Genomic DNA, 17,818 nt, shown 5'->3' on the forward strand with positions numbered 1-17,818 from the left:
ATTAAAGACCACTAGGGAGAGAAACAGATATTCTAAATATGGGTTTAATATGATTATCTTACATCAATTGCTGTCGGCATCTACAATTGCCATGAAATTTGATTTAAAGTAAGTTTCTCACATTGTCTATGGTGTTTCTTTACTACATTTTTGTCAAAGCCTCTGTAGAGCCATGAGGTAAGGAGCCTTTGGGGATAACTAGCATTTTAAGTGAAGTGCCAGGAGCCTGAAACATGTAAATGTGAAGGAGCCTGGTTCCTCTGCAGATGATTTAAATGTTAAGTACATCCCCATGTAGGGGATATAGGGACAGGAATCTGAAAACTATTATCTCCTGTAGAAATGAACCTTCAATTTACTCACGGCACAGGAAGGGCAGATGCTACTCATTTTCGCTGTCAGCAGGTGCCCTTTCTATGCATAATAGACTTCGAATGTGTAATTAACACATGAAGGAGGCCACCCCCAGTCACTCTTTCAGGTACATGCTGCTAGCGCTTTTCAGGACAACCATGAGGGCCAGGAGAGGTTCTTACATTGCCTAGAAGATTAGCTTGCCATTGACTTCCTGAGAAAGACCTGTTAACAGGGACTAAATCCAGATCCCACTGTGGGCAGGCATAAGTGTAGACTAAGCAAATAGCCACTCGGGTCACAGATTCAAGAGAAAGCAAGAAAGAGGGAAAGAAAGAAAAAAAAAAGGAGAGGAGGGGAAGGAAGGGAGAGGGAGGGGAGTTAAATCTGTAAAGTATTTTAGAGATCATTAGTCCAACACCTTCAATTTATAGATGGGAAAAACTGAGTCCTGAAGAGGGGGACTTGTCTGATTGAGGTCATAGAGGACGCAATTAATGGAGCTTAGATAAGAGCCCAGCCCCTCTGATTCCAAATTTAATGCAGAGCCCCCTACTAAGTGGGCCAACTTTGACCTTGCCAGGCAAAGAACACAGAACCAGGGTGAATAGATGTCACAGTATGATGGTTATATTTTTGTGGGTTTTGTTTGTTTTATTTTCTTTATTTTTAATTTAAAAATACTTGTGCAAAATGTATTGATATCCAAGTCACAGGACTGAATTCTAAGCTAGGTTTTCCATTCTGGCTGTAGGATCATGGGCAAATCACTTTCCCCACCCTGAGCCTCAGTTTCTTCCTCTGTAAAATGGGGATAATAACGCTTGCACTATCTACTGATAGTGCTGATGGAAGGTCAGAGGCTATAGAGTTGTTGAGTTGTCCTCAAAAGCAATTGCTGGCAATCCTCCCATTGCACATTAACAAACATAACAACAGATTAGCTGAGGGAGCTTTAATTAGCCTAGTAATAGCAGATTGTGATTGTTGTAATAAATCAGTTTAGGCCAAATGGCTTTTCCCTGAATGCTTCTTACATTAACCTCTGCATTTTCCCCCAATTTGCAAACATGGAGAGGACATTATGGTCACTCAGGAGATTTATAATAACCTCTACAAAAGTAGGTACAGCCTTCTCCTCCTCCTCCTCAAGATGGACATTAACTAGTTATGTGACCATAGCCAAGTGTCTTAGGCTTTCAGAAAAGCTCAATTTCCTCACTTTAAAAATGTAGATAATAGTCAATAAGCGTTCCTTAAGCACCTACTGTGTTCCTCACACTGAGCCAAGTACCTTGGATACAAAGAAAGGGGAAAAAAACCCATCTCCACCTCTCAAGGAGCTCACAGTTTCCTTACACAGAGGGGTGTGAAAGCCCTTAGTGTCCTTCAAGAACTATAAAAACATGGGTTATTTTAAACATTATTTTATGAGCCATAAAATCTAAAAGTAAGCTTCATGAGGGTGGAGAGCGTCTCTTAGCTAACTTCTTACCTACCCAGCACTCTAACAAATAGATGCTTGATAAATGTTAGTTATGTTTACTTGAATTTAATTAGATTTTGAACCTGTGGTGTTTTATGCTTTTGCTTCTGCTTCAAAGCCTAGCTCAAATGATACCTCCTTTCACTCCTCTTCAATGGGACATGATTTCTGCCTCATCTGAACTTCAATCTCCTTTTATGAATATCTTGTGTTTTTATTCACATGAGATATTTATCTGTCTCTCTATAATGGATTGAATTCCTCTTGAGGACATAGAATATTTTTTTTTAACATTTTTGTGTCTCCTTCCCTGCCAGCACAGAACATAACATTATAGCACACTCCTGTTATTCAGTCATTTTCAGTCTTGTCTGACTCTTCTGGGTTTTCTTGGGAAAGATATTGGAGTGGTTTGCCATTTCTTTCTTCAGTTCATTTTGCAGATGAGGAAACTGAGGCAAGCAGGGTTAAGTGACTTGCCCAGAGTCACACACCTAGTAAGTGTCTGAGACTGGATTAGAACTCAGGTCTTCCTGACTCCAGCTGCAGTATTCTACCACTCTACCATCTAGCTGCCCTACCATAATGGTATAATCAGCTTTTAATAATTGTTTGCTGAATGAATGTATACCAGCAATAACACTCATTTCTAAGACTCCATAACTTTTTTAAAGCACTTTTTCACAACATCCATTGACATGAGTACGAATAATTCCATTTGAACGATGAAGTTAATAATTAGTTTGATAATTTATAGCTAGCCACATGCTCAGTAAGCAGCAGAAGCAGAATTTGAACCCAGGCCTTCAAACTCCAATTACAATATAGTTTCTTATAATCTAAGTATGAGCAAGGCATTACAAGTAGAAAAGAAGATCCAGAGAGTAGGAGAGATCTGTGCAGTCACATGGCTTAGAGGGGTCATGGTTTCGACTCAACCTCTGTTTGACTTCTTAGGCTTAATAGGATTTCAGTTACAAAGAAACCTTAGTGATTATTTACTCCCACCCATTTTACATATAAGGAAACTGAGTACCCAGGAGATTAAATGATTTAACCAAGGTCACAGAGGTGGTAAGTGGCAGAACCAATATTAAAATCCTCATCTTGTAACTAGCCCAGTGGTCTCTTTACTGTACCAGGCAAAATCAACCTGTACCATATCTTAGGATGCCCAAGAAACTCAGGGAAAGGTCATCTTTCTGTCCTCTCTTCCTTTGACTATTTCTATTTAAAACATTTTTTTTTCAATTTAACTTGCATTATTGTGTGGTTGTTTTCATTTGCAGCTGTGGCATAAGAATGAAAAGACAAGAAACAAAAGCAGATGGCAGAGAAAACGAAAGGAGGGATGCATTTCCAGCCCTTATGAATATTTAAAAGCATGTGCTGCTGGGCTCCATCCTAGTATGGAGCTGTTCTCTCTTTCTGACTTTGAAAGTATGAAACCGATAATGTTCCCTACCTTAGCTGTTTCTTCCCCCTCCTCCTTAGGGAATAGCACTGAAGGCTGGGCGTGGCTAGGACTAACAGGTTAAGTCTACAGTGTTGATTAGTTTTCTTTTACCAAAGATGAAATTAGGAAAGTCAGTGAGAGCTTGTGAAACAATCCTATATGGAGAACCCTTGGAAATGGCTTAATTGTAGACTTGTCTTATTACTAATTAAAGATGCCATCCACTGTATCAGAGAATCAGTCAATGAAGCATTTATTAAGCACCAATTATGTACCAAGCACTGCCTAGCAACTGGGGCTACAAAGACAAAACACAAACATCGAACAATCCCTGTTCTCAAGGAGCTTAAATTTTATCAGGGAAATCAACATACACATAACACAGACACACATAATAAATGTACAAGAAAGGATACAAGCAGTGGGGGGAAGAAGGAAAGGCATTGTGTAGAAGGTGGTACTTGAATAAGTTTAAACTTGAAAAGAGGAAAAATAAAAAGCAAGTAGAAGATGGTATGTGAAACCTCTTACATTTGTATGTCTCCTGGTAAACTTTTTTGCTCATTGCAATTCCATGAGAATAGAGGTTTGCTATTTAAGATAAAATATTTTGGGACTGTTAAAAAAAGAAGAAGAAGAAGAAGAAGAAGAAGAAGAAGAAGAAGAAGAAGAAGAAGAAGAAGAAGAAGAAGAAGAAGGTGGTACTTGAGCTGCATCTGGAAACAAGAGGGATTCTTGAAGATGGAAATGAGGAGAGAGTACATTTTGGGCATGGGAGGGAGGAGAAGAGAGAACTGAACTAGAACCTTGGGATATTTCAATAGTTAGGGGAAGACCATGAGAGAAAAACTATTAGAGAATAATATCTTGAAAGCCCAAAGAACAGAGCCTATCCTGGAGTTAAGTAAGAGTAGTCAGTAGTGTCAAGTACAGCAAAGAGGTCAAGTAGGATGATAACTGATGAAAGACCAGTAGATTTGGCAATTGAGAGATAACTTTGGTGAGAGCAGTTTCAAACTAATGTGATTGGCATTCAGATTGCAATGGGTTAAACAGTAAGAAGAGGGAAAGTGGAGGTGATGAGTATATCCAACTTTCTTTAGTAGATTGTAGAAGCAAATAGAAATAAGACTGCCAGACCCTGAATGATAGTAAGATCTACGAAAGATTCTTTAAGCATGGGGGAGATGTCAAACATTGTTGTAGGCAAAAGGCAAGGTAATAAATAGTAGGTAGGGAGAAACTGAAGATCAGAGAAAAGGGAAAGATGTTTGGGAACAATATGCTAGAGAACATGAGAGAAGGTGGAATCAAGAACACATATAAAAAGGTTGGCCTTGAGATAATGAAGAACTACTTTATCATCAGAGACTGGAGGAAAGGAGAAGACATTGGCAAGGGGTTTTGAGATGAAGAGAATGAGAGAAGAGAGAGTTCATAGAGAAGAGCCTCAATTTTCTTAGAAGGTAGTGGGGATATATGGTATGGGAGGTGAGAGGTTTGAGAAGAGGAAGTTTGGGATAACTTCTGTGACTAGTAGGATAGAGAGAGAATCACTTATGGAAAAGTAAAAAGATTCTCAGATTGAGAAAGGACCTTGGAGATTCAGTCATAGAATTATACTTTAGCTGTACACAAGAGACTACCTAAAGTATGATTGCCCTTTGCTCATATTAGTGATTATTTGGCTTCTACTTAAGCATTTCTAGGGATGCCTCCTTAGGTCATCCTTCCAAGTCAGATTCTGCTTCTATGCCATCTCATTCCATTGTTCCTTGCCATGGCATCTGAGGCCAATCAAAGTAAGTCCAACTCATCTTTCTTGGTGACAGCTCCTCAACTGTTTAAAAATGGTTTTCGTGACTCCTCTGAGTCTTTTTTTTTCTCCACCCGAAATATCCCTAATTTTTTACATTGTAGAAAGAGCCTTGGTTTTGCCACATGCACGACCATGTCACCTCATCTCTGTTTCCTCTTCTGTACAAATAAACTTGCAGGCCTCCTGTGATGAAGAATTTACATTCTCTTTGAGACTAATTATTTGGAAGTTTCTCCTTATACAGGAGCTAAATCCACTTCTCTTCAGCTTCCAACCACTGCCTTTAGTTCTGCTCTTTCAGCCAAGCAGATTCAGTCTAATGCCTCTTCCATACAATAACCATATTTTAAATGCTTGAAGACAACTACCTGTCCTTCCTAATTATTTTCTTCTCCAGGACAGATATCCCCAGTTACTTCAAACAATTCATTCTCTATCCTGGTCACCTTCCTCCAGGCATAATCTAACTTGTCAATATCTACCAAAATGTGGTTATACAGAATCTGGATCCAGAGCTCTGGATGTAGTCTAAGTAGCCATATGTTATTTTTCATAGAAATTCTGTCCCAACCTCCTACAAAAATCATAGTCTAAAATAAGGTCCCTAAATCATTCACCTCCCCAAAATAATTATGTTGGAGCTGGTCTGAAAGTTTACTAACACATTGTTGGTAATGAAATAGTCTTAGAGAAGGGTCAGGGCAAGTTTAAAAAAAAACTTTTTTTTTTTTTGAGAAAGACATCAAGACTAGGAAGCAAATTGACTAAATGACTCCTGAGGTTCTCAGTTGAATCTAAGAGTTAAATAGTGTTATAGATTAAACCCTGGGGCTTGCCATTTGTCCCATCAGAATCTGGTACAAGATTTCTTTAGCAGTTTCAAAGAAATCTAAAAGTCATTATATAACAATGGTAATATAACAACTTAGATTACTGTAACAGCATTGTGAAGTAGATATTATAAGTATTACTACTGAAGAACCTGAAACTTAGAAGGTTTAAGTGATTTATCTAAGGATTAGCAAACCCAGGATTGATATCCAGGTCTTTTGACTCTGAATTCCATGCTTTTTCAGCATCCCTTTAGAAAATGAGTGGTATCCCAGACACTTGGGTAAGATAACTGAGCAGTGGGCTCTATTTCATCTGTGCTGTTTCAAGGGTTTGCATAAACTGTTTATCAGTCAGTTTCCCAAATCAGCTTGTTAAGGAATTACTGATACATTAAAGGGTCTCTGAGAGCTAAGGAGTCAAAGAAGCATGTTTGTCCCTGATATACCATCAACTTGGCGTATCAGGTGATGTCCCATGGGGAGCACACATAAGCTCATTTTACTCAAATTAGTGTATAGGGGAGAATTCTAGATTTGGAGTCAAAAGATATTGATTTAGGGGGCGGCTAGGTGGCACAGTGGATAGCGCACCGGCCCTGGAGTCAGGAGTACCTGAGTTCAAATCCGGCCTCAGACACTTAACGCGTACTAGCTGTGTGACCCTGGGCAAGTCACTTAACCCCAATTGCCTCACTTAAAAAAAAAAAAGATATTGATTTAAATCTTAGGTCTGGAGGTAGCTTTGTGGCTATGAGCAAATCACGTTCCTGGTTTCAATTTTAGTTTTCTCTTCTGTAAAACAGAATTAAGAGGTTTTGTGCTACCTGCCCCACTCAGGATTGTTTTGAATGAAATGTTTTGTGACAGGAAGCAGTGGAGAGAGCACTCACTGTATTTGGAGTCCAAATCTAAGTTTCAATTCTAACTTATTTGTACTACCCACATGAATTACCACAAATCAGCTTTATTGCCTCATCTGTAAAATGGGAATTTATATTAGCATTAGATGATACTTGTTAACAAGTATTTATTATGTGCCTGCTATGTTCCAGGCACTATACTAAACCCTGGGGATTCAAAGAAAGGCAAAAGAAAGGCCTTTCCCTCAAGAGCTCATAGTCTAATGGGGAACGTGCAAACAACTGTGTACAAACAAGATAGACAGGCTGCATTGGATTATCTCAGAGGAAGACGCTGGAGGCAGGATTTTTAGCTGAGATTTGAAGGAAGCCAAGGAAGGCAAGGGATGAGGAGGGAGAGAATTCCAGGAATGGGGGACAAGCAGTGAAAATGCGCAGTCAGGATTGTCTTGTTGGAGGAACAGCAGTGAAGCTAGTGCCACCAGATGAAGGAGTAAGTGGGATGGACGAATACTGGAAATGCAGAGGGGATCACAGAGTATATAAGGGTATAAGTAAGGAATAAGAAGACTGGAAAAGTAGGAGTGGTCCAAATTTTAAAGGGCATTAATTGCTAGGCAGGCGATTGTATAATTGTTGCTATAGGTTAAATAGGGAGCCACTGGAATTTATTGAATTGGGAATAGAGTCAGGAAGTCAGTTTAGGAAGATCATTTTGATGGCTGAGTGGTGGATGAACTAGAAGATTGTCCTCCCTCCCTCAAAGGATCCGGATACTTATAGCTAGAAGGACTTTTTATAGGTCTTTTAATCTAATCCCCCTTTTTTTTTTTTAGATTAAATTTTATAAAACAGACTTAGAGAATTGCCTGAGGTATACAGACCAGTTGTACAAAGCAGATAGAAAGCTAGAATTAGAACTGTGATAGTGGCAGCAAGCTGGCCCGGTGGATAGAGTGTTGGACTTGGAGGCAGGAAGACCCGAACTGAAATTCTGCCTCAGGTACTTGCTAGCTATGTGACCCTGGGTAAGTCACTTAACCTCTACCAGCCTCTTTAATCATCTGCAAAATGAAGGGATTGAGAGCAGCTGGAGACCCCCACATGGTGGCAGTGGCGGCAATAGTGGTGGAAGCAGTGGCAGTGGCGGTGGAAGCAGTGGCAATGGCAACAGCAGGATGGTGACAGAGAGCATGAGCCCAGTGACCCTTCTTTCCCTACCTCTACCTCCCCCATGCTGTGTGTCCCTTAATGCTGCCCCAACCCCTGCTGAGATGATGATGTAGTATTTCCTGGAGCAGAGCATGCTCCAGAGTTCCTGGAACCAAGTATTTGCTGCTTTCTGACAGTGTTGCTCCAACCCCTAAAGCAAGCATGTGCTGACGGAGGACATCATACACCAGGAGGTGTACGAAGCTAATGTAGCCCACCTCAGCATACATCATGGCCGACTGATGGTGGTGAAGGAAAGATGTGTTTATGGTGTGAACCTTGAAAACACTGGCTGGACTGAAATCCGATAGGAGGCCTGGGTCTCCTCCAGTTTGTTTGGTATTTCCAGAACCATATAGGAGTTTGGCCTAGCTAGATTCAAAAGTAATGTGACCAAGACCATTCAAAGGCTTTGAGTACATCTTGGCCAAACTGCAAGGTAAAGCTCCTTCTAAGACACTTGTTGAAACAGCTAAGGAAGTAACTGAGAAGGCAAAGGGAATTGCTCTGGCAGTGACTGAGAAGGCCAAGGACCTGGCCAGCAAGGCAGCCACCAAGCAGCAGCAGCAACAACACTATGTTTAAAGGAGTCAATCTACTGCTTCCCCTGCAATAAAGAGGCCCTGCTGCCCTCCCAGATAGCCCCAAGGCTGAGAGCCTCCTGGCAAGACCTTGGCATTGGGCCCAGAGCCCCAGCCACTGAGCAGACCATCTGTACAATGCAAACCCACAGACAATCCAGCTCTTGTCCCATTACCCACTCTGTGTCCAAATTGTAATTTATCATTAAAAATCAAATTTCAGTCCTGTGGGGAAAAAATGAAGGGGTTGAATTTAAAAGTCTCTAAGATCCCTTCCAGCTTTAAATCTATCCTAATAGATAAGTGGTCAAAAGACATGGGGAATAAAAAGCCAATTCTCATAAGAATATTTGCAAACTATTATCAACTATAGGAAGGAAGGCTCCCAATTTCCCTACTTCAAATCGAATCTAATATGTAAAGCAGTCTATAAAGTACTCTAAAGTAATTTATTCTTCCTAATAAACTGTAAAGTGCCACAAGTGCAATTATTATTCCAGTCCAGGTTTTGTTATATTTTGCTTTGCCTTTTGGCCATTTCTAAACCATTTCCAAGCTTCAAATATTCTACACTGAACTTGGTCAAAAGACCTGGCTTCAAATTCTGGTTCTATTTACTACCTGTGTGACCCAAGTCACTTGATCTCTCTTCTCCTAAGAGCCCTGATCTGTTAAGTGATGGAGCTAAGCTAAACAATGTCCAGTCTAACTCAGTTCAGTGACCCTATAGCTTTCATCCATATAGCATTAATTACATCTCTGTCTTTGGATCTCATGAAGGAAGGCAGTGAGATGTTTTCTGTTCTATCCCATTAATTTCTTTATATTTGTTTACCACAACTACTTTCTTGCCATCTCATTCACAAGTGTCTCAGAGAAGCTAACTGATTAATGGTGGTTATGGGCAGAGATAGTCAGTCTTCTGCTGGTCTGGCTCTAATGTCAAGGGTCCTTAGAGAAATCCCTGTGGCAGTCCCCATGGAATGTTTCTATCATTTTTTTCAATCCTTTGAAATTTATTTATTTAGAACATTCTTTTTTAATTTGAGTTCCAATTTTGCCCCCTCCCTTCCACCTCTATCCTACCCAATGAGAAGGCAAGCAAAATAATATGAATTAATTCTACAAGTGAAATCATAACAAAACATATTTCCATATTAACCATATCACAAAAAAGGAATGAAATAAAGTGAGAAAGTTATACTTCTTGGCAGAAGATAGGCTTTTTAGCTGAGGTTTGAAAGAAGCCAGGGAATCAAGAGGGAGATAATTTAAGGAATAGAAGACAAGCAGAGAAAATGTACACTCAGGAGATAGATTGTCTTGTTGGAGGAACAGCAATTTGAACTCAGAGTTCATCAGTTCTGTCTCTGGAGGTGGATAGCATTTTTTTCCATCATGAGTCATTTGGAATTGTCTTGTATCATTATCTTGATCAGAACAGCCAAATCTTTCACAGTTGATCATCTTTACAACATTACTTTTACTGTGCACACTGATCTCCTGGTTCTTCTCGCTCTACTTTGCATCAGTTCATATAGGTCGTGCCATTTTTTTCTGAAACCACCACGCTTATGCTTCCTTACAGTACAATAGTACTCCATCACAGTCAAATGCCACAACTTGTTCAGCCATTCCCCAATTGATGAGCAGCCCCTCGATTTTCAGTTCTTTACCACCATGAAAAGAACTGCTACAGATATCTTTGTATATATCGGTCCTTTTTCTTTTTCTTTGGTCTGTTTGGGTACAGATCTAGTAATGGTATTGCTGAGTCAAAGGGTATATACAGTTTATAGCTCTATGGTCATAGTTCCAAATTGTTTTACAATATTGTTGGACCAGTTTACAACTCCAACAGTTTAGTGTCTGTATTTTTCCTCATCCCCTCCAGCATTTGCCATACCTAATAGGTATGAAGTGGTATCTCAGAGTTTCTTAATTTGCATTATTCCAATCAATAGTAATGTAGAGCATTTTTTTCTTATGACTATAGCTCTGATTTTTTTCTTAAAAAATGCATGTTCATATGCTTTGACCTTTTTTCAGCTGGAAAACATCTCATTTTCCTAATTTTAACTCAGTTCTCCATATGTTTGAGAAATGAGGCCTTTATCAGAGAAATGTGCTGTAAAAATTTTTTGTATTACTTCTTTGTCTATGATACCTTTTAGTAATATGTAGTTTTCCTGATTTTCTCTTTTAATTAAGTCTATTTTTGCTTTTGCTTTGTCTAAGATCATGATTGCTATCTCTTTTTGACTTGAAACATGAAAGATTCTGCTAGCCCTTTAACTCTATGTGTATCTTTCTGTTTTAAGTGTGTCTCTAGTAAACAACATACTGTTGGATTCTGGTTTCTAATCCATTCTGCTATTCACTTCCATTTTATGGGTGAGCTCATCCCAATTCACGTTTATACTTATGATTACTGTGTATCTCCCTCCATCCTATTTTCTTCTGTGTATCTTTCTCTCTCTTTTTACCTTGTTTCTCCTCAAAACTCTGTTTGGCTTCTGACCGTTGCCTCTCTTAATTCACCTTTCCTTTTATCATTCCCCCTTCTTTTATCCTCTTCCTTTCTTAATTCCCTATTGATTAAAGATACCTAACTAAGTGTGTATGTCTATTCTTCTCTCTTTAAATCAATTCCAATGAGAATGAGGTTCAAGCATTGCCCACCATCCCCCAACCTCCTTTGCCCCTCCACTATAAAAGCTCTTCCTTAAAGCCTTTTTTGAAAATGGCAGAGGAGAGGCTGTGACTCCTGCAAGTTCCCAATAAACCTGTCCTCTCACGCCCAAATAATGCCATAAAAAAAAAACTCAGAGCAGCCTAACTCACATAAGAACAGAGTGAGACTATTTTCCAGCCAAAGACTGCAACTGGGATCACCTGCTGAGCAGGCTGAGAGAGGAGCTCAGTGCATGGTCCAAACCTAGCCATGAACAAACCACTCCTCCAGTGCCAGCAGCTTTTTCTGAGGATCAGCTCACAGACCTGTGAGGGGGTTCAGCATTTGGCCAGGGTGAAGTGGCTGCAGTCTCTGCTAGAGTTGGAGCAAAGTGCCTTGGTTCTGAACCAGTGGGCTGAATCGAGTGGTTGTGGCCTAGTCAGGGAGGGGCACAGGCACGCCAAGCTTCTGACCATAGAGAATCAGATTTCAATCTAGGTCGAGATGAGTAGGCAAAGAAAGCAATGGACTATAGAAAGCTTTTTGGAGGTGAAGAAGACCAGAATATACCCTCAGAAGAAGATACTAATGAAGTCAAAGCTCTAACATCCAAAGCTTCTAAGAAAAATATGAATTGGTCTCAGGCCTTAGAAGTGCTCAAAGGGGACTTTGAAGAGAAAGCAGGAGAGATAGAAGGAAGACTTAGAGAGATGGAGGAAAGAATGGAAAGAGAAATGAGAGCAATGCAGGAGAGTCATGAGAAAAAAAGGCAATAGCTTGAAAAGCCAAATGGGAAAGGAGATACAAAAGCTCTCTGAAGAAAATAACTTCCTAAGAATTAGGATTGATTAAATGGAATCTAGTGACTTTATGAGAAACCAAGACACAGTAAAGGAAATTCAATTGAATAAAAAAAAAAATAGAGGGCAATATGAAATATCTCCTTGGAAAAACAGCTGACCTGGAAAATAGATCTAGGAGAGATAATGTGAAAATCACTGGACTATCTGAAAACCATGACCAAAATAAGAGTTTAGACGTCTTCCAAGAAATTATCAGGGAAAATTGCCCTGATATTCTAGAAGCAGAAGGTAAAATAGAAATTGTAAGAATCCACCAATCACCTCCTGAAAGACATCCCAAAAGGAAAACTTCCAGGAATATTATAGCCAAATTCGAGAGATCCCAGGTCAAGGAAAAAATATTGCAAGCAGCTAGAAAAAAGGAATTCAACTACTGAGGAGCTGCAGTAAGGATAACACAAGATCTAGCAGCATCTACATTAAAGGACTGGAGGGCATGGAATATGATATTCCTGAGGGCAAAGGAACTGGGACTACAGCCAAAAATCATATAATCTTTTAGGGGTAAAAATGGGACTTCAGTGAAAAAGAGGACTTTCAGGCATTCATGATGAAAAGACCTGAACTGAATAGAAAATTTGACTTTCAAATACAAGACCCTAAAGAAGCATAAAAAGGTAAACAGGAAAAAGAAATCATGAGAGATATTAAAAGATTAAACTGTTTACATTCCCTACATGGGAAGATAATACTTCTGACTCATGAAAGGAATATACTTAGACAGAGGGCACAGGTGTGAATTGAATATGAATGGATGATATCTGTAAAGCATTTATTTTTTGATTATCCTTGGGTTTTTTGTTTTTTTTTGTGGGGCAGGCAGGGTTGGGTGACTTATGTCTGGGGCCAGATATGGGCTTGGGGCCTCTTGGGTCCAGTACTTTGTCCATTGTGTCACCCAGCTGACCCATGATGACATCTTCAAAATAAAGTTAAGAGGTAAGGGGAGTGCACTGGAAGAAAGTTAAAGGGAGAGGTGGACTGGGGAAAAGTAGTTCACATAAAAGAAACAAGAAAAAGCTTATGGAGTGGAGAGGAAGATGGGGAAGGAGTGGGGGAGTGAATGAACCTTATTCTCATCAGAATTGGCTCAAAGAGGGAATAACATACACACTCAAGTGGGTGTAGTAATATATTGTGCCCTGAGGGAAAGTGGGAGGGGAAGGAGATGGGTGTGGGTGAAGGAAGGAAGGGCAGATTGGGGGAGAGGGCAGTAAAAGCAAAACACTTTCAAGGAGGGATAGGGTGAAGGAAGATAGAAAATAGAGTAAATATCAAGGGGAGGGAATAAGATGGAGGGTAATACAGTTAGCAATAGTAACTGTGAAAGAAATGATGAACAGGATGATATTAGAAGGACATATGAAAAATGCAAACCATCAACAGAGAACTGATGGTAACTGAATACAGATTGAAGTATAATTTTATTTGTTAGCTCCTCTTTCTAAAGGTATTTTGTTTATTTTCTTTCACAACCTGACTAATGAAATGTTTTACATAACTGCACATGTATGAATTATATTGAATTACTGGATTTCATAGGGAGGTATGAGGAGGGAGGGAGGAAGAAAATTTATAACACCAAGTTTTAAAAAATCAATGTGAATAGTAATGATGAGCAGGAGGAGTTCAGAGAAACCTGGAAGGACTTAAAAGAACTGATGCTGGCTGAGAGGAGCAGAACCAGGGGAACATTGTACACAGTAACAGCAACATTTTGTGATGAACAATGGTGATAGACTTGGCTCTTTTTAGCAATGCAATGGTCCAAAACAATTTCTTTTTTTCTTTTCTTTTTCTTTCTTTCTTTCTTTTTTTTTTTTTTGTGGGTCAATGAGGGTTAAGTGACTTGGCCAGGGTCACAGAGCTGTCAAGTGTCTGAGGCCAGATTTGAACTCAGGTCCTCCTGAATCCAGGGCCAGTGCTTTATCCACTGTACCACCTAGCTGCCCCCAGGTCCAAAACAATTTCAAAGAACTTCATAATAGAAAATGTTCTCAACATCCAGAAAAAAAGAACTGTGGTTTATGAATGCAGATTGAACCATACTGTTTCTACTTTTGGGCTGTTTTTTTCCCCTTCTTTTTTTGAGGTTTTTCCCTTGTGCTCTGACTCTTCTTTCATAATATGACTAATGCAGAAATATGTTTAGTGTGATTGCACATATATAACCTATATTAGATTGCTTTCTGTCTTGGGGAGGAGGGAGGGAAGGGAGGCTGGGAGAAAAATTTAGAACTAAAAATCCTAGGAAAACAAATGTTGAAAACTACAAGCCTTTTTTATGTGAGGAAAGTTTTCCCATTCCACCTCTCCTTTCCTGCTTTTCCCAGTGTATCCCTCTTTCTCACCTTTCATTGTTTTGAGATCATCCCAACATAATCAACTCAAACTCATGCTCTCTGTCTATGTAGACTCCTTCTAACTTCCCTAATAAGATAAAATTCTTAGGAATCACATGTATCATCTTCTCATGTAGAAAATGTAAGAGTATCTTAGATTACTTTTTCATGTTTACCTTTTTATGCTTTTCTTAAGTCTTTTCTTTGACTGTCAGATTTTCTATTTAGCTCTGATCTTTTCATCAGGAATGCTTGAACATCCTTTATTTCATTTAATGTCCATTTTTCCCCTAAACAATTTTTTTTTTTTTAGTGAGGCAATTGGGGTTAAGTGACTTGCCCAGGGTCACACAGCTAGTAAGTGTTAAGTGTCTGAGGCCGGATTTGAACTCAGGTACTCCTGACTCCAGGGCCGGTGCTCTATCCACTGCGCCACCTAGCTACCCCTCCCCTAAACAATTTTTACTCACTTTTTCTGGGTAGGTTATTCTTGGTTATAATCCTAGCTTCTTTACCTTCTAGAATATCATATTCCAAGTCCTCCACTTCATTAATGTGGAAGCCATTATATCTTATGTAATCCTGACTGTGACTTCATGATATTTCATTGGTTTCTTTCTAGCTGCTTACAATATTTTCTCCTTGGGCTGTGAGCTCTAGAATTTGACTAATATTCCTGGGAGTTTTTATATGGGGATCTCTTTCAGGAGATGATTGGTAGATTCTTTCATTTTCTATTTTACCATCTGGATCTAAGTTATCAGGGCGGTTTTCCTTTATAATTTCTTGAAATATTATGTCTAGGCTCTTTTTTTGATCATGGCATCTGGTTGTCCAATAATTTTTTATTTACTTTTTTGTTTTGGTTTGTTTTGGGTTTTTTTGGTGAGGCAATTGGGGTTAAGTGACTTGCCCAGGGTTACACAGCTAGTAAGTGTTAAAGTGTCTGAGACCGGATTTGAACTCAGGTCCTCCTAAATCCAGGGCCAGTGCTTTATCGACTGCGCCACCTAGCTGCCCACTCCCCCCCCCCAATAATTCTTAAATTACCTCCTCTCCATTTTCCAGGTCGGTTGTTTCCCCAATGAGATTCTCACTTCATATTTTCTTCTGTGTTTTTTTTTCATTCTTTTGACTTTGTTTTTTGTTTGTTTCTTGATGCCTCATGAAGACATTAATTTCAACTTGCCTAATTATAATTTTTAAGGAGTTATTTTCTTCAGTGAACTTTTGTACTTATTTTTGCCTTTGGCCCATTCTGCTTTTTAAGGAGTTCTTTTCTTCACTGAATTTTTGAACCTCTCTTACAATTCTGTTTTTTTAAGATGTGTTTTCTCTCTCTCTCTCTCTCATTCTTCCTGCCTGCCTGCCTACCTCTTTTACCAAGCTGTTAATTGTCTTTTCATAATTTTCTTGTATCACTCTCATTTCTTTTCCTAATTTTTCCTCTGCCACTCTTGTCTCTCTAACCAGGAATTTTTTTTCAGCTTGGGTCCAAATAGCATTTTTCTTTTAGGCTTTGTTTTTTTTGTTTGGTTGGTTGTTGTTGTTGTTGTTGTTGGCTCCTTTTTTTAGCCTATTTCTTAACTTTGAACTTTATGTTAAAGTTAGACTTGGCTCACCTGGAGTTGGAGAGGTCCTTTCCCAAATTTTAGGCTATTTCATTCTGCTGTTTTTAGAACTAGTTCTGAGGATCTGCAAGTTTTCAGTGCTTCCAAGGTGGTATGATCCAGGAAGAGGTATGGTCACTGCTGTCCTGGTCTGCACTCGGGTTTTTACCCAGGAAAGGCCCTTGTTTCACTGTGTCTGTAAGTCCTAACTCTCTTCTTGGCCCTGAGACTATCAGGTCCCATTCTCCTCTAAGTATAAGTGCTGTGTGCTCCTCTCTGCCCTAGAGCTGCAGCCAGGGTACCCGTTCCCTTGTGATCAACCACAGGTGCTCCATTCCACTATGTAACTGTAACCCAGAACTGCTTATGAATAAGAGAGTTGCCAATCAGCACCAGCTGCGCCTAGTGCCAGCAAAGAGTCCCCTGTTATCTCTTTCTGACCAGTGGTCTGACTCCTTGACCATCTCTGAGCTGAAAGTTCATGAAGCTGTTGCTGCTGCCTCTGTCAAAGATCCCTCCAAGGTCCACCACTGGTACTTCTGCCATATTCAAGGTCAGCTTCCCCCCTTGGGGTTACAGACCTCACCTACTGAGCTCTTATGCTGGAAAAAAAATGTTTCTGACCTTTTGTTTGCTCTGTAGCTCCAAAAGTTGATGAGAGGGTTTATTTTAAAGTTGTTTGTGGGAGAATGTTGAGAAAATTCAGCTGGTTGCTCTCTGTGCTACACCATCTTGGCTCTGCCCCATTTCTATTATTTTTAACTTCTCCTATAAGACAGGTCTTAGTAATGGTTCCTGAATTTTTCTAATCCTATCACCTCCCATTAGTCTGAAGAGGAATCAAAAGTATTGGCTATTCTAGACTTTGATGTTTTCCCTTGAGGTTTCCTTTCAGACACTATCTGTGAAATTTATCCATCCATTCTGTCTCCACCCTCCAAATTGGTAGCAGTGCCTCCTGAGATCACCTAAGAGGACTTATGATAAGCCACTTACCCTGTGTGAGTTATTTGAGGAAGCCACAGATTCTCCCTCCAAAGGACACTGTCCACTCTGTGACTCTCTCACTTTCCTAAATAAGCACCAGTGAGATAGACTCAGAGAATGTGAGAGCCAGAAGGGACCTTATAGAATATTAGAATTGGGAAAAACCTTAGAATTTAGAGTATTAAAGCTTAGAATATTAGATTTAGTAGGATTCTTTTTTTTTTTTTTTTTGGTGAGGCAATTGGGGTTAAGTGACTTGCCCAGGGTCACACAGCTAGTAAGTGTTAAGTGTCTGAGGCCGGATTTGAACTCAGGTACTACTGACTCCAGGGCCAGTACTCCATCCACTTCGCCACCTAGCTGCCCCGGATTTAGTAAGATTCTTACAACATAGAACCATGTAGGCTCTCCCAAAAATCTTAGCTGTACGCTTAAACCTGCACTGAGACTCTGGGGACACAACACCCTGTATTATCATGACACATAGAATGTAAGTTAGCTTTGAAAGGGAAGAATAATCATGTTCCTACAAATTATCCATAAATCTCAGCCCATCCAACAAATGAACTTACACTTTCAAAAAATCTCCGGTAAGAAAAAGATCCTTAATGCCTGGCTCTAGTCCTATATGAGTTTGGACAAGTCATTTCTTATTTGAAATGTGTACTTTGTTATAAGAGATGGGAAATTGTATTTATAATATGTCATTAATTAATCTCTTCAATTTCTTTCAATCTCTTT

At 39.5% G+C, this 17,818-nt stretch overlaps 1 protein-coding gene and 1 pseudogene across 7 annotated transcripts in view; both read left to right on the forward strand.

Moving 5' to 3' along the window:
* The window catches only part of DENND1A (DENN domain containing 1A), a 673,977-nt gene that overhangs the window by 375,879 nt on the left and 280,280 nt on the right, over positions 1-17,818 (forward strand). The window lies entirely within an intron of this gene.
* On the forward strand, positions 8,086-8,605 carry LOC122741089 (annotated as a pseudogene).

The sequence above is a fragment of the Dromiciops gliroides genome, chromosome 2 (genome assembly GCF_019393635.1).
Source record: "Dromiciops gliroides isolate mDroGli1 chromosome 2, mDroGli1.pri, whole genome shotgun sequence".
NCBI classification, from domain to species: Eukaryota; Metazoa; Chordata; class Mammalia; order Microbiotheria; family Microbiotheriidae; genus Dromiciops; species Dromiciops gliroides.